The 25,486-nt window shown below is 46.7% G+C and overlaps 1 protein-coding gene and 1 long non-coding RNA gene across 6 annotated transcripts in view; one reads left to right on the top strand and one right to left on the bottom strand.

The window, feature by feature from the left end:
- The window catches only part of LOC146870586 (copine-8-like), a 1,950,277-nt gene that overhangs the window by 760,206 nt on the left and 1,164,585 nt on the right, over positions 1-25,486 (top strand). The window lies entirely within an intron of this gene.
- LOC146870589 (uncharacterized) overlaps positions 1-25,486 on the bottom strand; it is a 449,760-nt gene that overhangs the window by 313,161 nt on the left and 111,113 nt on the right. The window contains exon 5 of one of the 5 annotated variants that reach the window (XR_014978460.1): positions 15,453-17,305. The exons of 3 other annotated variants lie outside the window; for them this stretch is intronic. This is a non-coding gene — a long non-coding RNA (uncharacterized LOC146870589). Of the gene's footprint in view, positions 1-15,452; positions 17,306-25,486 lie in introns of those variants that run through there. One more of the 5 variants, XR_014978465.1, reaches the window with a different exon arrangement.

The raw sequence follows: 25,486 nt of genomic DNA, 5'->3' as shown, positions 1-25,486 counted from the left end.
ACGATCTGCAAATGCTGGGCGCGTCTGGTCAGGAGGACACGTGGGGGGGCCCCTTATGCTCCTGAGATCCTGCTGCGGATGTGCGAGGTGTTGCCTCATGGGGGAGACTGGAACCAGCTGCTGGCCTGGGAGGAAGCGGGAGTCACGACCATAGGTGATCTCTATGAAGACGGGGGTCTTCTTCCCTTTCAGGACCTCTGTGAGCGCCATGATCTCCCGCGGGGGGATTTTCTCTTGCATGCTGCTCTGGCTGCAGCCATTAGGAAGCATTGGCACAATGGGCTGGTGGAGCCAGCTACGTCTCTCGCTTGCCAATATGTAGTGATGGCGGCGGGAACTTTTAAAGCGGTGACCTGCCTGTATCGTCGGATCACTAGTGACGTGCGCAAACCGCTGACAGCACTGCGTCTTAAGTGGGGGGCGGATCTAGGGGAACCCATTGCAGAAAAAGCCTGGGAGGCGATTGTGGAGAGGCTGTGGAAATGTTCTCGAAATGCACGGTTCCAACTCATTCAATTTTATATCTTCCATAGGGCCTACCTCGCCCCCAGTAAAATTGCTGAGTACTTTGGGGGGTCGGGTGATTTCCCCCGTTGTGCCCAGGGTGGGGTGAATTTTCTGCACATGGTCTGGGACTGCCCGCGGGTGGGAGACTTTTGGTGGGAGGTGGTGGATGCCCTGCTGACTGTGACAGAGAGAGAGCTAGAGACGTCGCCTGGTCTTTGCTTGCTGCATTGGTTTCCCCACACGGTTTATAGACCTGGGGTTGATCCTGGCTAAGCGGGAACTTACTTCTCACTGGAAGGCGAGGCAGGGTCCTAGCTTAGAGCGCTGGAACAGGGAGATGGTGAAGTGGGCGGAGAGCGAGGGGAACTATAGGTTACAGCTGGCCCGGCGTAGTGGTAGCGAGAAATCTCAGGAAATGGCGCAAGCATGGGTGGCACTCTTGGAGCTGCTCAAACATCCGCCAGAAGATGGTGAGGAGGTCTCTGAGGCGTGGGACGAGGCAGTGGGCACTTGAGCGACTCTCCATAGCAGGAGGGAGGGCGGAGCTGGGGGGGGGGGGACTCGTGGGCTCGGGATAGGTGGTTTCTCCTGATGTTTCTGTTCGACTCATTGCTGTGTCCCATGTGATGGGGAGAGTGGGAGGTGGTCTGCGAGGCATATCTGTTCTATTGCTTGGCTTAGTGCTGGCGACATGCTTGGGAGGGTGGCTGGGAAGGGGCTGTGTTGGGGAAGTTACGGAGCGGGAGGGGGGGGACTGTCGTTCCATTCTGTTGCATTGAATTATACATGTAAGGCGGGTAGCAGGGAATTGAGGATACTTCAGGGGACATTGGATAGGGGTCTAGGCTGAGACTGATGGGCTGTTGGTGGTACTTACTCCTGATCTTCGCTATCGCTCAGTTAATGGGCGGCGGGGAAGTGTGTGTATTTACATGAAACTTAATAAAAATCTGTTTTAAAAAAAAAATTATGTAGAGTGTTTTATGTGGATTCTTATGTGGTATAGAGTGGATTCATGTGGTAATGAGAAGTGTGTAATTAGGTGGAGTTGAATTTTGTGGTGTTGAATGGTATTATGTGGATTGTAATTATGTTGCGTGGTGTGGCTGTATGGATTGGTGTTGTATTGAGTGGTGTTGTATAGAGTAGAGCTGTATGGCTCTGAGTGGAGTAAAGTGGAGTGCAGTTGGTTGAAGTAGTGTTGCATAGAGCAGAGGCGAATTGTGTGGAGAGGAGTGGGGTTGCGTGGGTGGCGCTGCATTGTTTGGTGCTGGGTGAAATAGAGTGGAGTTGTGTAGAGTGGGGTGGCATTGTGCCGAGTGCAGTTGCGTGGAGTGGAGTTGTGTAGAGTAGAGTAGAGCAAAGTGACTGGAGTAAAGCAGAGTGGTGGTAAGCTACGAGCACTGGTCTCGAATGTTCTCGCTTATAGGAACAAATAGTGCCACAAACTGTCTAAGTAACATCACATGTAATAAGGGAAGTCCTTAAAAATAGACGTAGTTCAAAGCCAATATTAAGAATACAAAATTTCTTGCAGAGACGGCGCAAGCGCTGCCTCGGCAAGACCTAAACACAGATAAATGGGAGAGGTAGGAAGGAGAAGATATCAGAGCGGTAGCTAAAGACAAAAAGGGTCCAGAAGGAATGAGAAGAGTGAAGAGAACTGGTAACAGCAGAAATTGGAGTGCGAGAAGGGAGGATGAAGAGAATTAAAAGTGGAAAGGGAAAAAGCAGACGCCAAGAATGAAGCGTGAAAAAGGAGAGAAAGGAAAGTGGGCAAGAAAGGTGAAAAGTAGTTATAGAGGGGAGAGTTGAAAGAAAGCGCACACAGGACAGAGCACTAAAGACTGGAACATAGGAAAGGAGCATGGTGAAATGGGAAAGAAGATTAAAAAATAGTGCGGGAGATGGAGAATGGGCATATGCCTCCGTTTTATAATATGTATGTATGGAAATAAATTAACATTTAGAGAGGACAGGCCTATATCATTACTGGGCTTCACCTACTGCATCGTTCTGCTGCCAGACACACAATCGAGATTCATTCACTGTGACAGGGTTCTCTGCTATGAATAATATGTTTTACCTTATTAGTTAACTATCTCAGGGTAAAATATAAAAACGTCACCAGGAAAGGAAAAATAGGCAGAGAGAATTATGACATTTTCCTATTTTTTCCCTGAGCAAATTAACTAATAAGGTAAAATACATCAAATGACAGACAACTGCTGTGGAATGGAGATGTTAAAAAGCTGATTAATGCTCTTTACATGCTTTGCGGGGGTTTTATGTGAGGAGGCATATTCTGCCAAAAGCCCGGAAATCCCTTTGAAAAGAATCCTCAGAAGCTGTCTGCTTCGTGTCACGAGCCATCCAATCGACAGGTTTTAATAGGCAACTAAAACAGCTCATCCGATCTTTGCAACTTTTCTGGGTAAGTACCTCAAGCATAACTTGGTTTGCAGCTATTAAGTGATTTGCCCAGAATCACAGGATCCAACGCTAGGACTCCATCCCGGGGCCCCAGTTTAAAAGTCAGCAGTTGTGACCGTAAGACCTCACCAGTGATGGTACGACGATACAATTCATTCTCTACCACTCATTCATGCTCTATCGCTCATGCTTTTTTGGAAATAAAGCACTGCCTCAATAGAAGTCCCACATTTAATGCCTTGCAGCATAGCCGACAAATTACGGGATCCTATTCTCATATCTCTGGAAAAACCACACACTCCGCAAAGTTAAGTGAGGAGCGGAAGCCTACTGTAGTGTTGCGCTCTAGCTCTTGCGGGCTACGTCATGACGTGGCGCGCGAGGACGAGGGAGAACGTGCGATTGCGCATGCGTGAGCGGGTGAAGGACTGCGGTAGATGCGAGATGCTCGGCGCTCTCCCGCTTTGTGGAAATAAAGTAACTTCCCCTTATGAAAACCAGCTGGTGTTGGTGGTGATTATTCTGGGTGTACGAAGAGACATTACAGTGGCGATGAGGACGGGCTCCTTAAAAAAAAAAAAACACGTGGTGAGGAAACCCAGCAAAATCCGCCATCACACCAGAAAGCACTGCCCAGTCTGGAAGCCACCACTAAGGACCACAGGAAGGAAGGCTACCACCACAGCGTTACAAAACAGCGGGAGAGCGTGGCAGAAGCGGCAAGAAAGGTTAGACGCCAACCATACGGTGAGTTACCAGAAGCTGGGGCAGAGAGCAGGAGAGGTATGGAGAATAGCACCAATACGCAGGGGCCCTGGCGGAGGCAGCAGTACGCAGAGACTGGGGAGCAGGAGAATCCCGACAGGATCAGGCGCAAAGTGAGAGCGCGAACGCGCCAGGCAGTCCGAGAGGCCCAGGGGCGGAACCAGAAAGAAACGCCACGATGAGCGTGCAGGCGTCTTCACTAACTACGCCGATCCCGTTTCTGCCGAGGCCTGGAGAACCTCAAATGAAGTGGGAGGACTGGAGAGAATACTTCAAGAACTATCTGGAAGCCCTAGAAGACGGAAATGGGGAGGCCTTCCCCAGTGCGAGGAAGAAAAGGATACTCCTGCACAACTTAGCCCCGGAAGGCATAAGGGTTTTTCAGAACCTTGTGCCCACACCCAGGCCGAATGCAGACGACGACGTATTCAGGCAGGCTATTGACGATCTCGACAATCACTAGCGCCCCGCGGTGTGTGTCTCCATTGACCGGTAAAATTTCCAGCAGAGGAAGCAAGAAACCGGCGAATCCATAGATGACTATGTAGCAGCGTTGAAAAAGTTGGCGGTGACATGCAAGTATGGGGCCCTGCAGGACGAATTCATAAAAGATCAAATAGTCATGCACACCACCAACAATACAGTGCAGGACAAGTTGTGGGCAAATGGTGAAGCATCGCTTAAAGAAGTAATTGCCATGGTAAAAAAGGCGGAACTGTCGAAAAGGTGTGCTGATGCGGCCAAAAGAGAAACCATCCAGAAGACCATGGTGAACAAGGTGGACGACGCTGAACCACCGGGAAGGATTAAAGCCATGTCGTCGGAAGGGAAAGGACCAAATAAGTGGATGGGGAAACCGGGACAACCACGGAAGCAGATTAGAGACAACAAGACCACGTGCTACATGTGCGGAAGTCAGGCACATACAGCCCAGGACAAACGTTGTCCGACGTTCAGAGCAAAATGTATGTTCTGCGGTATAGTAGGTCACTACGAAAAGGTTTGTCGCCGGAAAACGAAGAGACCCATGGTGAACTACGTGATGCAGGATCAACAGGAGGAAGAAGAAGAACGAGATGAGGACGACAGTGTACTATGCGTGGAGGAGCAAGTGCTAGGCATCGATTGCGAGCGCTCCCGCAAACCGCAATGTGACATGGTGATAGGAGGAGTGAGAATCAAGATCGTAGTAGACTTGGGATCCCCATACACCATCGTCCAAAGAGCGGTGTGGAATGAAGAATTCGAGCCCAAGTTGGGATCAAGGTTAGAACCACCTGATATACGACCAGTATCGTACACAGGCAAACCCATTCCCATGGTGGGATACAGGAAATTGAACTTTGAATTCAGAGGGAGAAGCGCAGAATGCAAACTATACGTAGCAGAAAAGGGCCCATCCGTCTTAGGATGGATGGATCAAGGTGAACTAGGGATCAAGTTAGACCCAGGGGGGGACACGCAAGTGCTGATGACAGCTCCAGGGAACTGGCCGAAACTGGAGGAGATGAAAAGCAACTTCCCGAAAGTATTTGACGGGAAAGTCGGCAAGCTGGTGAAATTCACACACAAGATCGTACTCAAAGAGAATTCCAAGCCAGTATCCCACAAGGTCCGGAACGTGCCTTTGGCCATAAAAGAAGCAGTACGACTGGAGCTCCGCAGATTAGAAGAGAATGGAATTATCAAGCCCATAGACAGCTCGGAGTGGCTAGCTCCCTTGGTTGTGGCGATGAAACCAAATGGCAAAGTCCGTCTCTGTGTAGACCTTCGAGAACTGAAAAAGTGCCTAATTGTGGAAAAGTTCCCATTGCAGCGCATCGAAGAAATGTTGTCCAAGACGAAGGGGATAAAGTGGTTCTCCACCATTGACCTTATATCCGCCTATCACCAGATAGACCTCCATCCAACAAGCCGGAAACTGACATCCTTCATAACACCCTTTGGATGCTATCAATTTCGCAGAATGCCGTTTGGTCTTGCTTCGGCAGCGGCGGTGTTCCAGAAACTGATGCATCGTCTCTTCAAGGACATCGAGGGTATTCAGTACTTCCAGGATGACATACTGGTGATGGGGACGGACAGGAAGGATCATGATAAGAAGCTAGATAAGGTACTTCGAGTGCTAGAGAATAACGGCCTGACCGCAGAATGGGAAAAATGCCGACTAGGAATGACGTCCGTCACCTACTTGGGACATGAAATAGGAGGACAGGGCATCACGCCTAAATGCGCAAATGTGAAAGCGATTTGCAAGGCTATGGCTCCATCCACCAAAGAAGAGGTGAGATCCTTCCTAGGGATGGCAGAATATTATAGTAAATTTGTGCAACATTTTGCTACCAAGACGTACCACATGCGACAGCTGACAAGGGACAAAACGGTGTTTAAATGGACAGAGGAAACACAAAAGGAATTTGAGGCCGTGAAGAATAGCAACAGCCAAGCCGTATCACTGCAGGGATATGACCCGCTGGGGCAGTCGATATTGACGACGGATGCCAGTGAGAAAGGATTGGGAGCGGTCCTCATGCAAGAGAAGAGAGATGGAACGACGGAGACCCTCAGCTTCGCATCGAGATGTTTATCACTCACAGAACAGAAATATAGCGTAATCGAGAAGGAGATGTTGGCGGTAGTGTGGGCCATGGGGAAGTTCCGCCAATTCCTATGGGGCACGAGGCTCCTCCTCAAGACAGACCACAAGCCGTTAGTCAAATTGCTCACTTCGAGTGGGCATGCGAGTGCCACGCCACGCATCACTAAGATGACACTGAAATTACTAGAGTACAGGTATGATGTAGAGTACATACCGGGGACACGAAACAAGGTAGAAGACTACCTCAGTAGAGCTTCAGCTATGGAAGGAGCTCCCAACCCATCAACAGAAGATGAAGAGATGGTAGCGGTGATGGAAGACCCAGAAAGGGTGATAAGTAATCAGGAGTGGACCCAAGCGTACGAAGAAGATAGGGAGATAAGCGAGGTCAAAGAGCGCATAATACACGGATAGCCCGAGAAAAGACGGTTGCGAGAAGCGCTCAGGAAATTCTATGAAGTCACAGAAGAACTGTCAGTGGGAGACAAAGGGATATTCCTGTACAGGGGTGATAAAGTTATTCCCCCGGCAGCGTTAGTCCCTCGTCTGGTTGCGCTATTGCACGAAGGACATCTAGGAATAGTGAAAACCAAGATGAGAGCGAAGCACATGTACTGGTGGCCAGGAATGGACGTCCAAGTGGAAAGACACGTAAGCGAATGCGATCAATGCCAAAGAGCGGACAAAACGTTAAACCCTTTAAGACCGGCCTTGGGAAAATTCCCACTACCGAGTGACCCGTGGGAAGAAGTGTCAGTGGATATTCTGGGACCTGTGCTTGACTTCCAAGGAACGCCTAAATATCTGTGCGTCCTCGTTGACAAGTACTCGAAATGGCCGGAGATACACGTCCAAGAAGTAATGGACGTGGAGACGGTGATTAAGTTTCTAACTTCAGTCTTCCAAAGGGAAGGTATCCCGAGAACCATATTGAGTGACAATGGCCCGCAATTCACCTTGGAGAAGTGGTACAAGTACGCAGAGAGGAATGGAATCAGAGTACAACACACCTCCGTGTATCAACCGTCGAGCAATGGACAGGTGGAGCGATTCAATAGAGTCATAATGGGGTCCATCCAAGCATCCATCATGATGGGCAAAGATTGGGAGAAAGAAGTACAGAATATGATATGGGCCTACCGAATCACCCCCACCGGCACGGGGTATAGCTCTTTCCAAATCTTGAGAGGAAGACATCCCTTTACCAAAGACAACATAACATGGAGAGATAAGACTATCACTAGCAAATGGTCCCCAGCGGTGGTACAGCACAACCTGGAGAAGGCCCAGAGAATATATACGGAGTACTACAATCAGAGGAGAAAAGTGAAGGCAACAACCCTTGAGAAAGGGGAATGGGTGAGAGTCAAATTTGCTATAAGGAAAAGGAAAGGAGACAGCAAATACAGTCCACCTCTACAAGTGAAAGAAGTGTACGATAGAGCAGCATTGCTCAGTGATGGGAACGTGTGGTCCCAAAACCGCATGTCTAAATGTAACAAGATCCTACGATGGCCCCCAGAGGAGAACGAGAGGACACAACAAGGCCAAAAGCCAAGGGAAAATGAAAGAAGTAACCCGACCGAAGGAAGGGACAGGGGCAGAAGGAAACTGTGAGGAGTCTGGAGATCAAGTAACACCCGAGATGGAGGAACAGCGTGGAGAGGAGGGTGTGACCCCGAGGAGAGAAGAGCCGGGTACACCGAGAGACAAGATGGTGAGCCCTGCAGAGGACGGTACCAGGGAAGCTCTCTCCACTCCGGTAAGGCGCACTAGAGCGGGCAGAGTGGTGGTAAGACCAAACCACTTCCGAGACTTTGATCTGGGGGGAAGCTAAGCAACCATAGTGACTGTGAGGACGATAAACTCTGTGGTTAATAAAAAGGGGGAGATATGTAGTGTTGCGCTCTAGCGGGCTATGTCATGACGTGGTGCGCGAGGACGAGGGAGAACGGGCGATTGCGCATGCGTGAGCGGGTGAAGGACTGCGGTAGACACGAGATGCTCGGCGCTCTCCCGCTTTGTGGAAATAAAGTAACTTCCCCTTATGAAAACCAGCTGGTGTTGGTGGTGATTATTCTGGGTGTACGAAGAGACATTACACCTACCTCCATCTCTCCCACATAATGGATTGCATTAAAGCGCCGCACGGTTTAGAAAGGCCGGCTTCCGCCTTTCAAACAAAAGCGCGGCACTTGCAGAGCACTCCAAAGTGGAGGAGAGGCGGGAAATCACACCCACCTCACTTCCAGTTCCCACATCTCTCTCGCACCCCCAACGCCACCCTAAAAATACCATTAAAACGCAGCAATGGTTTCTCTTTCCCTCGGAGGCTGATCCATCTAAACACACTCCGGTGCAGAAACACGTTACTCTTCTCTCTCGACGGTCCAGTACAACTCGGCTAAGGCTTCCGCTTCCGGTCCAGCCAGGGACAGCTGCGGGCCTGCGGCATGGTAGCCTGGATCCTACCAAAACAAGCCCAAAGGTAGCCCGTAGTGCTACTCTGAGGTTGGAGGAGCTGGGGCAATTCATGCACCCAGGAACTCCCGCCTGACCGGCAAAATTGAACAGCCAACCTACGTACACATCAGAATCAGTGTGCAAAGGCTCAGGACAAGTATGTTAAAAAACTTTACTCAATCAGTTCATTTTACTTATAGCTTATTTATCAGCAAATTGGTTAAATCTGTACTTAAAATGTCAATGAAGTATTAGATCATGAAAACCAGGTATGTAAAATAATACAAATGTGAGAACTAAAAGGCGCACAAATCAAGAAGTTCGATAACTTCTGTAATGCACCTTCCAAAAACTAGTAGGGTTGTGGGAAACGCTGTGAAGTCTACTCAAATCACGTTGTTCCAACCTCAATGGTGAAATGAGAAGAGAGACAAAAGACCCTGTTATAGTTTTTTGTATGAAAGAGAGGAATGATAACACCTGCTCGCACTTCCTCATAGCGTAATCGTTTTGGGTAACAGAATTGATCTAATTAACCTGACCTTCCCCGCAGGTACTCTCAGGCTAACAGCATGCTGTACACTACAACTAAAGCGCAATATTATATGCTTGCTCCAAGCTTTCACTTATAGTAACGCTTCTCCCTGCCCCCAAGCACCAACACTACCCCTTCCTCTGGTCCTCGTTAACATTAATTGCTGCACTTCCCGGTTGGAATAGCCCATCTTGCAGATGGATTCCCAGATCCTCTGTCAATAAAGAAAAATGCATCATCTGATGAGTTCACATCCACCAGCTGAGAGATCCACGCTGGAGTCGAGTGAGCTTTTACATTCCCCAAAAATTGAGGTGACGAGCATTGGGGAAGAAAGGAGTTGTGTGAATGCCACATGAACAAAATAACATATACCATAAGGTGGCTGAAATACGAAAATAACATACCATACAGATAAAAATTAAACTATTCTATTGGGACCATTCCCGGCCAGTATAAAAAGTAAAGGTCTGTAAAAGATACGCCATAGAACGCAAAGTATAATAAACCCCAGTTGTAAATAGCACTCCCAGGGGCCTCCACTTCCGAGCGGCACATCATCCTAGGCAGTGTGTGTTAGAGAATAGCCCAGAGTGCACACCTAACACAACACAAGGCTCCTCACTCTCGAGCACATGGGGTTAACACACATGCATACGTCCTCTACCTCACATCAAACATTTTGCTATGATGCCTGTAAATTAAGGCTTCTACACAGGAAGGACATGCAAATAGTTCAGACATCAATGTCTTCTCTTATATGTCATCAATGGTAAGTGTGCAGAACTTTAACATACGCAATACCAAAAGGATCTCTCAGGATAGCATGGTACCTGAATGTCTGGAACAGGTTAGAGTTAGAAAAACTGACCAACTAAGATGTGAGCTAAATCATAGTGAAAGTAATGACAGACCAGTTGAAGAGGAATGCCTCACCTTGATTTATCATTTGGGCCTGCATTACTTTGCTGGACACCATGCCTACCCCCGACCACGCACTGGTCATTTCAGACAGCCCAACTTAAAAGATAAATGTATTCAACACAAAACATTGCCATTGTCAACTGAGTAAAGAAGGAATAATGCAAATATCAATCAAATCAATCAAGCGTTTGTTAAGCGCGACTACTCACCCGTAAGGGTCTCAAGGCGCTGGGGGTGAGGGGGTGCAGGTTCCAGTCCATCAAGGAGGGGGTCCCTCGAAGAGCCAGGTCTTGAGGTCTCTTACGAATATGGGGTGCGGCAATGTCTGTCTGAGGTGGAGCGGTAGGGCGTTCCAGGCTCTGGCCGCGAGGAATGAGAAGGAGCGGCCTCCCAATCTGGTCTTTCTGGTGCGGGGACCATGGCGTAGGAGAGCTGGGCTGATCGTAGGGTCCTTTGGGGTGCGTGGAATTTGAGTCGGCTGTTCAGGTATGCTGGTCCGGTGTCGTGGAGGGCCTTGTGTGCATGGATGAGCATCTCGAAGGTGACTCTTGCCTCGATGGGTTGATCTGGCGGTCCATTTTGAGCTCCGAGTTCAGGATGATTCCCAGGTTGCGTGCGTGGTCCGTGGGGGTGGGTGGGTTTCCGAGGGTGGGGGGCCACCAGGTGTCGTTATAGGCATCGGGCTTTGGGCCCATGATGAGTGCTTCTGTCTTGTTGGTGTTTAGTTGTAGGCAGCTGCTTTTCATCCATTTGGTGACGTCTTTCATGCCTTCTCGAAAATTGTGTCTGGCGATGTTGGGTTTGTTGGATAGGGAGAGGATGAGTTGGGTGTTGTCTGCTTATGACACAATGTTGAGTCCGTAGGTTTTGATGATGGGGGCGAGCGGAGCCATGTAGACGTTGAAGAGCGTCGGGCTCAGGGAGGACCCCTGAGGGACTCCGCAGGTGGTTGGTGTAGGGTCCGAGAGGAAAGAGGGGAGTCTGACCCACTGCGTTCTGCCACAGAAGAAGGGGCTGATCCAGTCGAGGGCCTTGTATTTGATCCCTGCGTCGTGAAGTCTGCATATTAGGGTGTGGTGGGAGACTGTGTCGAATGCCGCTGAGAGGCCGGGAGGATGAGGGCTACTGTTTCTCCTTTGTCCAGTAGGGTGCGGATGTCGTCTGTTGCAGCGAGGAGGGCGGTTTCCGTACTGTGGTTTTTCCTAAAGCCGGATTGGGAGGAGTCGAGGATGTTGTGCTCTTCGATGAATGTGGCGAGTTGGCTGTTGATGGCTTTCTCGATAACTTTTGCAGGGAACGGGAGCAGGGAGATGGGTCTGTAATTTTTGAGGTCGGTGGGGTCAGCTGAGGGTTTCTTCAGGAGGGGGTTTACCTCTGCGTGTTTCCAGTCGTCGGGGAACGAAGCGGTCGCCAGGGAGCGGTTGATGGTGTGGCAGAGCATGGGTGCGATGGTGTCGGCGGCTCTGTTGAAAATGTGGTGGGAGAAGGGGACGGTGAGGCACCGGATTGGATTGACTTCATCGTCTTCAGTGTGTCTTTGGTGATGAGGGCTGTCCAGCTGTCAATCGTTGGCTTCAGGGTGTCAGGGTGGTTGGTGGGGGTTCCGTGTGTTGGATGTGTTCGTCGAAGTAGTCGTAGATGCTTTTGATTTTGTGGTGAAAGAAGGTGTTGAGTTTGTCGCAGAGGTCTTGTGAGGGAGGGATGTCAGTAGACTCGCTTGTGGGTTGGGCGAATTCCTTGATGATGTTGAAGAGTTCTTTGATGTTGTGCGCGTATGTGGAGACTCTGTCTTCAATTGCTTTTTTCCTCGTTTTTCTGATGAGTTGGTGGTGGGTGTTGGTAGCGGTTCTGAAGTTGTTGTGAGTTTCTGTAGATTTGGTGTTTCTCCAGGCCTTTTTGATGCGGCGGCAGGAGCGTCTGGACTCTCGAAGCTCGGTGGTGAACCATCTGGCTTTCTTGGTGTGGGTGTTGTTTTTCTTGAGGGAGGGGGCTATGGTATTGGTGCTGTCCCAACTCCCAATATACAACTTTGTATTAAGTCCATAAACCAGTTGAGCAAATGCTTTACAAAATGACTTTAATGGCATGCACCAGAGAGAGCATTGCACAAAACCTGCAGCGGTCTCCAAGGAATAATGATAGCTGTGTATTCAGGTGGCTTTACAATTTGAGCTAGCATATATAAAAATCAACTGTCTGCAAATAAACTGAATTTGGGTTTTATTATCTGTATAGCACCCAGGCCTTCTAGCATCGAAGTCTCCGCTAATGCGTGCACTGTAGGATTAATTGCTGAGTTGAAAATGCAGTAATTTGTAAATGGTGTTCATTATGCAGTAAAAAGGAGATTCTGAAATCTTCCAAAGGGTTGGACGCCTCTAAAAATAAATCAATAAACTAAAATGTTAGACATATTCCTGAAGCAATCAATAAATCATCCTCAAATTATCATGAACAAGTCTTTTTATTTAGGAAACTCTGGTGCTAGTCAAGTAAACCCGACAGTCAGTTTCAAACAATCCTAAAATCACCATTAGCAATGCATCTTGTGAAGTAATCAGGTACTCAGTTTCAAGTCATTCTCAAATCATCAGGAACAGTCACACCTTGTGGAGTCATCAGATAATCATTTGCAAGTCATCCTGAAATCGTCAGGGTTAATCACATATTGTGAAATCATCAGATACTCATTTTTAAGTTATCTTCGAATCATCAGGCTCAGGTTTCTAAACTCTGCTGATGACTTTAAGAGCTTGATGATGTCTGATGATGTGAAAATGACTTCTAGAGTAGTTGGATGATCGTCCAATGACTCTGGGATTGCTTCTAAAGTAATCCTGTTTGACCTGGGGGAAGAAGACGGTGCTACTAAGCAGGCGGAAACCTCCAAATATATGTCGACAGCAGATGGGGAATCTTTCTGATCAAAGACGACATGGACTAAAAATAAACCTTTGAGAGAAGTGAAGAGCGCGCATCAAAGCGACGTGACTAGAGTTGCCTTCATCCAGTAGGCTGTATCGGTATTGTTCCTACCGAGCTGCTCTGCGGCTGCGCAGCTGCTGGAAGAAGTAAGTCTCAGGGCATGCTGGGCACTCAGGCCTAACTGGCACAGGACAAGAGGTCCCAGTTAACCTGTTCTAGGGCAAAGCAATGCTAGTCAGCCTTATCAAGGGCTAGAACGACGGCAAGTTGTTGTTATACGATCACATACTGTGCCTGTGCCAGGAAAAGGAAAATTGTGGCTGTGTGAACTGGAGTGAACCGATACAGTAATATATCACTTTATGGCTGCAAAAATCGATTCATCGACCCTTAGAAGGTCACTGCTGCCTGACAAAGAGTACACCGTGCTCGACCATATAGTAACAAACTGCACTCCTAGAGGGGCTTACAGTGTTAGAAATCTCAAACACAGTGGGGTGAGAGGTGGCTGTCTATCCTGTAGGAATATAGCACGTTACAACGCGTGCTTTTACAACGCAGTACTTTACAACGTGGTCGTTACAACGACCGCGTTGTTACCACGCGTGTCATTACAACGCAAGTTGTTTCAATGACTTGCTCTACGGGGCGCGCTGAATTTAGGAATATATTAACTACTATTCCTACTCCTGTTTGTGCAACAGCAGGGAAGGTGTTGGATTTAAAATTCAACATATTCCCTGGTGTTGCACACCCCCTAGAGCAAGTCGTTGAAACAACTTGCGTTGTAATGACGCGCGTGGTAACAACGCGGTGGTTATAACGACCGCAATGTAAAGTACCGCGTTGTAAAAGTTGCATAATAAAGGTTGTTTCCTGTCCTGTAAAGCTGAGAGTAACACAAGACTTACAGGCAATGCAGTGAGCAAAGAATCCCTGCTTCACAGAACTTACAGCACAGGCATGCAGGCACATGGGGATGAGCCAAGGCTTGCTGCCCTGCAGGTCTTACAGGAACACATTGCCCAATCTCGGGTGATGGGAAACTCTCTGATGAGCGTGCAGTTACTCAAGTCATACAGTTGGAGCTTCATTTGTAAAAAAAATATAAGGGCCTGGGCCCTCGTCAGGAGGCCACTGTAGCTTACACCATCCAATGCCCCTTCACAGGGCTGCCAGTGACAATATCAACTCAACTACTAACCATCACACTAACAAGTGTGAGAAGTCCGACTATTCCAGGCCCCAAAGCTATAAGAATGGCTTGGGTAGCAGTTATTAGTCATTGATAATGATGTATTCTCAAATAATAACTGTTATTGTGCTCATCCCTTATTAGGCTCAACCATATGGCAGACTCTTTAAAGAGCCGGTGCTGACATTTAAGTGCCACTGCTGAGCACCGGAAACCACTGGCTCAAGTTAAGCACTGCATACAGTCAGAGAGTGAGAGGAAGCTCACAGACCAATGGAACTTAAAATCACAGTAGTGAAACAGGCAGAGTGGATAAAGGCAGTACTTAATTGGTAAAATAATGAGTGCCGGTGCCCAAAGAGCTCCAGACCCCGTGTGTAGTATGGGTATTGTAGTATGCTTTACAGTGTATGTTATTCCTCTGGTGGAACTTATCTATGTCATAAGGGGGCATTTCAGAGTGTAAGCATGTAAGCTGCTGTTTTGCTTTGCACGGAAGCTGTCGTGGGCCCATTCTAGGAATAAATCTTTATGTGAAGAAGCCCCCTAGTATTTCCAGACCTGTTATTTCATGCTGGGATACCACATTTCATTGGTAATGAGCAATTGTGCAAATTGCGGGACCCACCGACATTCTATAAGCAACACTATTCACTATAATTCACAATTGTGAGTTGGAAATCCAGTAGCCGATCATATAGCTGGACCCACGAGTCTCTGTTTTCTTCTCTGTTCTGGGAGTTTTAGTGTAGGTGTGGCTGCATCACAGTTGTATATTTGTGAAAGGCTTTGGCTGAGGGATCGCTCAACCGATGCACTTGCCATTTACTTTTTGCCAGTGTGACCGCATTCAATATGTGTTGTTAAGTCGCGAATACTGTTGCTATTTTAATTTATGCACTTACCAGCAGGAGATGCTTTCTTAATTCCTGTTGCATGTTGTGACATTCTGACGTGCTGGTGGCAAACGTTGTGAGTTGTGACGTGTGATACAAGCCCATTTCTCCCTCAAAAGCACGTTTCATAACGTTTTTTGGCAGCCATTTTGGAAAGTTGGAATACCTTCCTTTTGGTTACAGGTCACATCCGATGCATCGAAATACAATGGTATTAGACATGCAGCTTTATTATTTAATAATTTAGAGGAAACAGAACAACAGGTGTTTGACAATCTACTGATAGTAAGTGCACCTGAAGGTTAAGATACTTGGGATGTTGTTGCATGCAGTATCCATTATTGTTAGTATGTCCCTTTAAGTTCTTGATCATTAGTTGCATGCTCTTGCATGCGACATGTAATGTTTTCAATGGTGTTCCAAATTCTAGCATTGGAGCTTTGTGGGCGAAATCTTGTTGACGGCATTACTAACAGAAGACTTGTGACAGCTTGTAATGTATTGAACGTGCTGCCAAATAAAGGGAATATCAATTTTGCTTTTCATGGATTTCAAATCATTTTAACATTGGCGACGACGGGAAACCACACCACTGGGCAGCATGAAGTAACAGAGTGGTGGAACTCACCTATTTCTGAACAATTATTCTACTTTCAACAATCCTGGTATGCTTTTCAACATTTTCCTCTATATTACAGTGCATTGATTGTACCGGCGGCTGCATCACGTAGATGTTACTTGATTGCACCGGCGGCTGTTTTCACTTAACTCTGACTTGCATTTTTTGTTGTTGTCTATTTCAACATTTACCTGGTGTTTGGCAAGACAATTATGTTTTGGGACTGCGCATTACGAAACAAGTAGTCGGCACTTAAGATCCGTTTTGCCACGACTACGATTGCTCGATGGATTAACTTTCCTTGCATTGTATTCTGCAGCAAATAGACGTTTGTTTCTGCTTCAATTTTTTAGGTCTCGCCTGACCCAGCGCATGCGCTGGTCTGGTGAGACTTTTTGAGAGGGCTCCAAAAAGTGCTACCAGGCCAGCCTAGACCTACAGTGCATGTGCGCAGCCGCGCGCGCCGCGCTTGACGCGAGTACTTTCACTTTTGCGTGTTTGATCGCGATCATAGCCAATAGGATTCGCTTTTGGGACCTTATAAGTATTTAGTTATGCAACTGTTGCATGGCTAAACCCTTATAAGGTCCCAAAGGTGAGACCTATTGGCTATGCCAATGCTTGTTTTGTTGTGCTTTTCTGACTGTGCTGCGTTCGTGAAGTTGCAACCTACTTGGCTACACATGTGGCGTTTCGTTTGCTCTCAACATTAAAAACACGGATAAAGGAAAACTTTTGTGGCGTTTCGTTTGGTCTCAACATTCAAAAACGGATAAAGGAAACTTTTGAATGTATACATCACCCGCAAATGCTCTTGGTTCGGAAACGTCTCCTCCATTCTTCGATGTTCTGCTTCATTAACATCACACGAGTGTGACGTTTATGTGTTCTTATGCGTGACATCATGCACACGGCCGCCATTTTGATGTTTCCTAGGCAACGTCTACCATACGGAAACACGGATCGGCGCTCGTATCGCAAATCAATTTCGATACGCATAATTAAGTAAGTGCAAGTTAGTGTATATTTTTTTATAACACTTCGCCGTTTCAATGATTTTGTGCCACAAACTTGTTCCTTGTTACTATGTATGAAAGAGCACAAAAATCTTTCATCTAAACAATTTATGAGATCGCCGTTTTAATGAGTTTGCGGGACAATTTTTGGTTACCACGTATGAAAAGCACAATACAGTCCTAAACAGTCCATAAGCATGAACTACTGTTTTTCAGCCATAAATACATTTTAAAGCATCCAACAATAGTTACTATATAAACATTTGTTTCATATAATCAAAGTACTTTTCATCAACTTCAATACAACATGCAATTCGATTCGCCTGCCAAATTCCTACAAGTCAAAGGTGACCCACCCATGCCATGGCCAAGGTGGAAAGAGGAATTCCTGAATTATATGAAGGCTATTGACGGTGAAAGAATGGGTTCTGAAAGGAAAAAAAGTATGTTATTACATTGTCTGGGCTCAGAGGGCCAAGTCATTTTTAGATCACTTCCTCAAATAACTACACAAAATGCAGGAGGTGGTGATTCGATTAATGTTTATACAGAAGCATTGGCAAGATTAGAAAAAAGATTTAAGCCAAATGTCAGCATAGCTCTTAACCGTTTTAAATTTTATACCAGAAAACAAAAAGAGGACAAATCTTTTGATGATTTTTTTAACTTCTCTAAGGTCATTGAGCATGCACTGTAATGTCGGCGACATGTCTGACGAAATGCTACGTGATCAAATCATTGTCCATGTTAAATGCAAGAAAATTCAGGACAAACTATGGGTCATGGGTGATCCAAATTTAAGTGAAACCATTGCCACAGCTAAGGCACAGGAACAATCTGATTTATGGATGGATACTATCAAAAAGAACACAGAAAGGAAAACTACAGATGAAGAAATATGTACTGTTGGACCAAAGTATACTTCAAAACAAGACGCCACACAATCTCTAGGGAAGCATAACTTTAATCGATCAAAACATTCCGTGTATTATAAACCGTTTGAGGGAGCTAACAACCAAGGAATGTGTTACAGATGTGGTAACAAGTCGCATTATGCTTCATTTCCAGGATGCCCAGCTTTGAAGAGGGAATGTAAAATTTGCAACAGAATAGGCCACTTTAGCAATATGTGTAGAGACAGACGTACGCAATTCCACAAGCGTGGTTCTATTTCTTCACTATCAGAAGAAAACATGACCAATGTTACTAATGTTAATGCTGAAATAGAGCAGGGTTTTGTTCTTTCTATAGTGGGGAACCATACCCAAGCACATGTAAGTTCTCCTAAATGTGTTTTCCAGGTGTGTGATGTTGATTTGTTACTCATGGTGGATTCAGGGTCCCCATGGACCATTATCTCTCATGTATATTTCATTGATACTTTAGCAGAGTACATTCCATTAGATAAATTAGAGAAACCTGACATTTTTGCTGAAAGTTTTTGTGGAACAAGAATTGATATGATTGTTTTTTTCCATGTTACCTTGCATTTTAAACATAGAGAAGCTGAGGTCAAACTGTATATCTCTCAGAAAGGAGTTAATGTTCTAGACTGGTTAGATCAATGGAAATTGGGAATCCTATTAAATTCCCGATCCAAAGAACCAGTATCAATATGTGATGATCATCTTATGAACACGGTGTCCGTAGTGGAAGACTCGTGCAGTAAGGAACCAGGGGATATTGCAAAATCAGAAAACCTATTAAAGGTTTTTCGAATGTCTTTATTGACAAATTGGGCAAACTTAAAAACTTTTCACACAGAATAATGTTGAAAACCAATCACATTCCTGTAGTACAAAAACTCAGAAGCGTTCCTATTAATATCAGAGATGAGCTCAAAGAGATTTTAGATAAATTACTGAGAGAAGGCATCATTGAACCGATAGAATCATCAGAATGGGTATCTCCCATAGTTTTAGTACGGAAGCCTGATAAAAAGTTGAGTGTGTGTCGATTTAAGAGCATTGAATTCTAACATCATCATTGACTGCCATCCTTTGCCAAACATAAATGAGTTGGTATCACTCTTAGATGGTGCAAAAATCTTTTCCACTCTCGATCTCAGATCAGCATATCACCAAATAGAACTCACTAAAGACTCTAGAAAATACACAGCGTTCATCACTCCACAGGGTTTATTTCAGTACACTCGCATGCCCTTCGGACTTTCGTCCGCAGCTTAGGTTTTTCAGAGAGTTCTGTTTCATATTTTTAGAGACATTGACTTTTATGTAAAATGTTTTCAAGATGACATTTTAGTTTTCTCTAAAAATACAGCTGAACATGAGAAACATTTACAAGAAGTTTGTAGAAGGCTAGAACAAAACGGATTAACCCTTAAAGCACACAAATGCAATTTATTCAGAGAATCAGTTGAATATTTAGGACATACCCTTTCGGGTAATGGTGTTTTTCCGAAAAGATCCAATGTAGAAGCTATCTCTAAGGCTCCTTCCCCAGAGAATAGAGATCAACTTCTTTCATTTGGGGGTATGTGTGACTATTACAGCAAATTTGTTGTAAACTTTGCCACAAAGATGGAACCGTTGAGAAAGCTTCTTCGGCATGGAATTAAGTACGAATGGGGTGATTTAGAACAACGTTCTTTTGAAGAAATTAAAAATGACATCATTAATGCTCCCACGCTTAAACCTTTTTGCATCAACAAGGAGTGCATTATCACAGTTGATGCAAGTTGTTATGGTTTGGGTGCGGTTCTTTCACACAAAGAGAGAAATGAGGAGTGGAATGTAGCTTTTGCCTCAAGAACACTTAACCCCTTCACTGCCAGGCCTTTTCCCCCTCCTGTGCCACGCCCTTTTTTGGCTATTTGGGGTAGTGCGCGCTGAGGCCCCTGTATCTTTTTGACCACATAAGGTATCCACGCCAAATTTGCGTCCTTTTCTTCCAACATCATGGGGATTCTGAAGGTACTCAGGGTTTGTGGATTCCCCTGGAGGGGTCACAGAAATGAGCCAAAATACAGCAAAATTTAGTTTTTTGGGGGGAAAATGGGAAAAACGGGCTGCAAATGAAAGCATCTGGGTTTTTCCCTGCAAATGTTATCAAAAAAGGGTTTGTGGGGCTGAAATAACCATTTTCCCAGCTTTTAGGGGATACCAGACTTTTGTCAGAAACCCAACATTTTTTACACAGTTTTGGCATTTTTCTGGGACATAGCCTGTTTTTGCTATTTTTTGTGCTTTCAACCTACTTCCAGTTAATGGTAGGAATGGGTACAAAAGCAATAATGGATCCTGAAAATCTATACATTTTAGAGAAGTAGACAAAATTCTGAATTCAGCAAGGGGTCATTTGTGTAGATCCATCAAGGTTTCTTTATAGAAACTAACAGTTAAATATAGGATAAATTGAAAATTTGTTGAAAAAAAGCGCCTTTTGTGTCAACGTTTTCACCTGTAACTTCTTCTAATTTTGACAGATCTTTGAAAGGAATATACCGTTACATCCACTGGACATTACTGGTTGTGGGGATATATAGGACTTTTAGGTTCACCAAGAACCCGACGAACCCAGAGCCAAAAACTGAGCAGCAACTTGCAATGGTTTTTTATTATGTACCGGGTATATAGTAATTATTCTGTAAAAATGTGTACATGGAAAAATCGGTATGAAAGACACCTATGTATTTCTGAAATGGGAACAAAATATAGAGTTTAGAAACAGTAGATATTTGCACATTTCCGAAATTGGGAATACTCATACTAGCATGAGAATTATCAGTCATTTTTTAGAATGACTTCTTTTTTACACAATGTCTTTCATTTGGAAGGCAGAAATGCATCGAAAGTTAATAGTTAATAACAGTTCCTTTACAAATCTGAATTACCCTAAGTCTCCCGATAAAAATGGTACCTCACTTGTAGGGGTAGGCATAGTGCCCACGACAGGAAATGGCTCAAAACCAAACGTGAACACACCACATTTTCACAATGCGAAATTACCCTTTTTTAGCAAAGTGCCTAGCTGTAGTTTTTTAACCCTAGCTCTGCCGGCACCTAGGGAAACCTAGCAAACCTATACATTTTTGAAAACTAGACACCCAGGGGAATCCAGGGTTGGGTGACTTGACTGCCTCCCACCAGGGTCTGTTACCCAGAATCCCTTGCAAACTTAAAAAAATTGTCCAAAAAAACACATTTTCCCCATATTTCTGTGGTGGAAAGTTCTGGAATCTACTTGGATCCACAAATTTCCACCCACCCAGTGTCCCCCAAAGTCTTCAGAGAAAAATGATACCCCACTTGTGTGGGTCGGCCTAGTGCCCGCGACAGGAAACAGCGCAAAACACAACGTGGACACACCTCAATTTCGCTTTGAAAAATGACCCTTTTTTGGCAAAGTGCCTAGCTGTAGTTTTTGAACCATAGCTCTGCCGGCACCTAGGGAAACCTAGCAAACCTATACATTTTTGAAAACTAGACACCCAGGGGAATCCAGGATGGGGTGACTTGACTGACTCCCACCAGGTTCTGTTACCCAGAATCCCTTGCAAACCTAAAAAATTGCCAAAAAAATGCATTTTCCCCACATTTCTCTGGTGGAAAGTTCTGGAATCTGCGTGGATCCACAAATTTCCACCCACCCCGCGTTCCCCAAAGTCTTCCGAGAAAAATGGCACCTCACTTGTGTGGGTCAGCCTAGTGCCCGCGACAGGAAACGGCGCAAAACGTAACGTGGACACACCTCAATTTTGTAGCGAAAAATGACCCTTTTTTGGCAAAGTGCCTAGCTGTAGTTTTTGAACCATAGCTCTGCCGGCACCTAGGGAAACCTAGCAAACCTATACATTTTTGAAAACTAGACACCCAGGGGAATCCAGGATGGGGTGACTTGACTGCCTCCCACCAGGTTCTGTTACCCAGAATCCCTTGCAAACCTAAAAAATTGCCAAAAAAAACACATTTCCCCCACATTTCTCTGGTGGAAAGTTCTGGAATCTGCGTGGATCCACAAATTTCCACCCACCCCGCGTTCCCCAAAGTCTCCGGAGAAAAATGGTACCTCACTTGTGTGGGTAGGGCTAGTGCCCACGACAGGAAACGGCGCAAAACGTAACGTGGACACACCTCAATTTCACAGCGAAAAATGACCCTTTTTTGGCAAAGTGCCTGGCTGTAGTTTTTGAACCATAGCTCTGCCGTCACCTAGGGAAACCTAGCAAACCTATACATTTTTGAAAACTAGACACCCAGGGAAATCCAGGATGGGGTGACTTGACTGCCTTCCACCAGGTTCTGCTACCCAGAATCCCTTGCAAACCTAAAAAATTGCCCAAAAAAACACATTTTCCCCACATTTATGTGGTGGAAAGCACTGGAATCTGCGTGGATCCACAAATTTCCACCCACCCCGTGTTCCCCAAAGTCTTCCAAAAAAAATGGTACCTCACTTGTGTGGGTCGACCTAGTGCCCGCGACAGGAAACGGCGCAAAACGCATCGTGGACACACCTCAATTTCGCAGTCAAAAATGAACCTTTTTTGGCAAAGTGCCTAGCTGTAGTTTTTGAACCCTAGCTCTGCCGGCACCTAGGGAAACCTACCAAACCCACACATTTCTGAAACCTAGACACCCGGGGGATTCCAGGGAGGTATGGCTTGCGTGGATCCCCCAACGTTTCCTTACCCAGAATGCCCTGCAAACCTCAAATTTAGCTGAAAAAATCACCTTTTTCACACATTTTTGTGTGGGAAAGTTGTGGCATCACTGGGCTGACACAAATTTCCTACCACCCAGCGTTCCCCCGGGTCTCCCGATAAAAACGGTGCCTCACTCGTGCGGGAGGCCTAAGTACCCGCGACAGGCAAGGGCCCAAAACGTATTGAGGCGACATGAAAATTGCCTAACTCAAAACGACCTGGTTTTGAAAGGGAGGTCACCTGGGTTTTTGGCCCGGTGCTCGGCGGCCACCTAGGGGAACCTACCAAACCCACACATTTCTGAAAATTAGACACCCGGGGGATTCCAGGGAGGTATGGCTTGCATGGATCCCCCAACGTTTCCTTACCCAGAATGTCCTGCAAACCTCAAATTTAGCTGAAAAAATCACCTTTTTCACACATTTTTGTGTGGGAAAGTTGTGGCATCACCGGGCTGACACAAATTTCCTACCACCCAGCGTTCCCCCGGGTCTCCTGATAAAAATGGTGCCTTGCTCGTGTAGGAAGCCCAAGTACCCGCAACAGGCAAGGGCCCAAAACCTAGTGAGGCGACATGAAATTTGCCTATCTCAAAACGACCTGGTTTTGCAAGGGGGGTCACTTGGGTTTTTGGCCCGGTGCTCGGTGGCCACCTAGGGGCAGAAAGACTGTGGCTATTTTTTGTGGGGGTGGGGGCATTGGTATGACCAGTTTGGGCAGCCCCCACCCCCACGCATAAAAAAAGCCTGCGTACTCACTGGCGTCTAGTGGGGTTTCTGCCCCCTCCAGGAGGCAGATCAGGGGCCACTGCCACCATCTGCCCTCCCGGGGGGGGCAGAAAGACTGGAATTTCTCTGTGGGTGGGGTGGGGTATTGTCATGCCCATTTTGGGGAGCCCCTACCCCTACACTAATAAAATAAAAAAATCCATGGTTTCTAGTGGGCATTCTGCGCCCCCAGGGGGGGCCAGATTGGGGGCTACAGCTCCCATCTGCCTCTTGGGGGGCAGAAAGACTGTCATTTTTGTGTGGGGGAGGGTGGGGGCATTGGCGTGCCCGTTTCGGGCAGCCCACACCCTAAAAACAATTGCGCAAAAAAAATCCCTGGTGTATAGTGGGCTTTCTGCCCCCCCGAAGGGGCAGATTAGGGGCCAATGCCCCATATGCCCCCCGGGGGGGCAGAAAGACTGTGATAATTGGGGGGTGGGGTGGGGGCATGGGCCTGCCCGTTTTGGGCAGCCCCCACCCCTATTTCAATTTTATTTTTAATTCCCTGGTGTCTAGTGGTCTTTTTGCTCCCCCAGGGAGACAGATTGGAGGCCAATGCCCCATCTGCCCCCCAGGGGGGTCAGAAAGGCTGTAATGGTGGTGGGTGGGTGGGGGCATTGGCGTGCCCGTTTCGGGCAGCCCCCACCCTAAAAAAAACGGACGAGAAATCCCTGGTGTATAGTGGGCTTTCTGCCCCCCCGGAGGGGCAGATTAGGGGCCAATGCCCCATCTGCCCCCCGGGGGGGGGGCAGAAAGACTGTGATAATCCTGCTATCCAGGACCCCAGCCTATCTGCTTACTCCCTTAAATGACATGGTGTGCACATTAGGTGCACTAGTGATTGTATACTGTGGTGCCTTATGAGTCCCTAGTATATGGTACCTTAGGTACCAAGGGCATAGGTATTTCACAGGCCTCCCAGGGGCTGAAGCATGTATTATGCCACCCCTGGGAAGCAGACTAAATCTGACACCACAGGCCTGCTACTGCAGCCTGGGTGAGGCAATCTCCGTTCCTCCAGCCAGGCTCTTCTTACTGTTCCCCGATTTCGCAAGTCTCGTACAGGTGGCACTAGGTTTTCCACTCTTGCTCCTCGTTTTTGAAACAGTCTCCCGCCTCCCATCAGATTTATCACCACTTATTCACTTTTCCGAAAAGCGTTCAAGACCCACTTGTTCGCACAGGCGTTCCCCTCCCGCTGACCCTCTATGCTTTCTTTCCGCCTCTAGTAATCTTTTAGCGCCAGGAAACCGCCCGGTCACAGTGCGCTCTACAAATATTTTCAACTTCAACTTCAGTGTTAGCAGTCCTCACTGAGGTATAGGTTCCCTATATCTCTATCTGCACACACATATAAACCTATCAGTCACCCCTAAGGCAGACCCTATCAATCCTGAGGGCAGGGTGCTTGGTTTCCATGTGAGGGGGTGCCTCTGCTTGAGCAGGGCCCCTCTGTAGCTCTCAGAGTCTATTCTCTGTGGCTGTTTGTGGATGCGGTTAAACCATATACTCTTAAGTGCATTATAACCTAGCGGTAAATGCTAACTTTGGGATGGCTGCATCAAAACATGTTGTGTTTGGTGTCAAACGCTTTGGAATCATACCCCCCACACCAGTAACTGGTGTGGGAGTATGATCCCACCCTTCTAGAGGGATAGACATGTACCCACTGTGGAAACACAGTAGAATCCTGAAGAGCTCTGACATCACAAAATGGATGCCACCAGCACAGGCACTGGGCTGCCCTCCTGCTGCTGACCAAAACTCACACTGGAGGAGGCCCAACAATAGGCATCCTGTCACAGGGAGGTGTAACCACCTTCCAGACAGGATTTAGTGTATTGGGGCTGGGTGGGTGCACTCCTAGAGTGCTTTGAAGTCCTGCACCGGGGGAGCAGTAGACTCCTCTGTGCATATGCCAGCTCAAACTGGTTCAGGGGCTACCAGCCCCTGCTCTGGTGCAAAACTGGACAAAGGGAAGTGGGTGTAGCCACCCACTCCCCTGACCCTCCCATAGGTGGTGTCATAGAGCTAGTCCCTCCCTTCCTTCTAGTATAAGTAAGGGAACCCTTGCCATTGCAAACTAGATATCCCTGGACGACGCTCTGAAGAGGAATCCTGGACCTTCGACATTCCACTACCTCTGGAAGACTGATGAATCTCCCTTGGAGTCAAGG

The sequence above is a fragment of the Triturus cristatus genome, chromosome 1_1 (assembly GCF_964204655.1).
Source record: "Triturus cristatus chromosome 1_1, aTriCri1.1, whole genome shotgun sequence".
NCBI classification, from domain to species: domain Eukaryota; kingdom Metazoa; phylum Chordata; class Amphibia; order Caudata; family Salamandridae; genus Triturus; species Triturus cristatus.
This window is presented reverse-complemented; position numbering and strand designations above follow the sequence as displayed.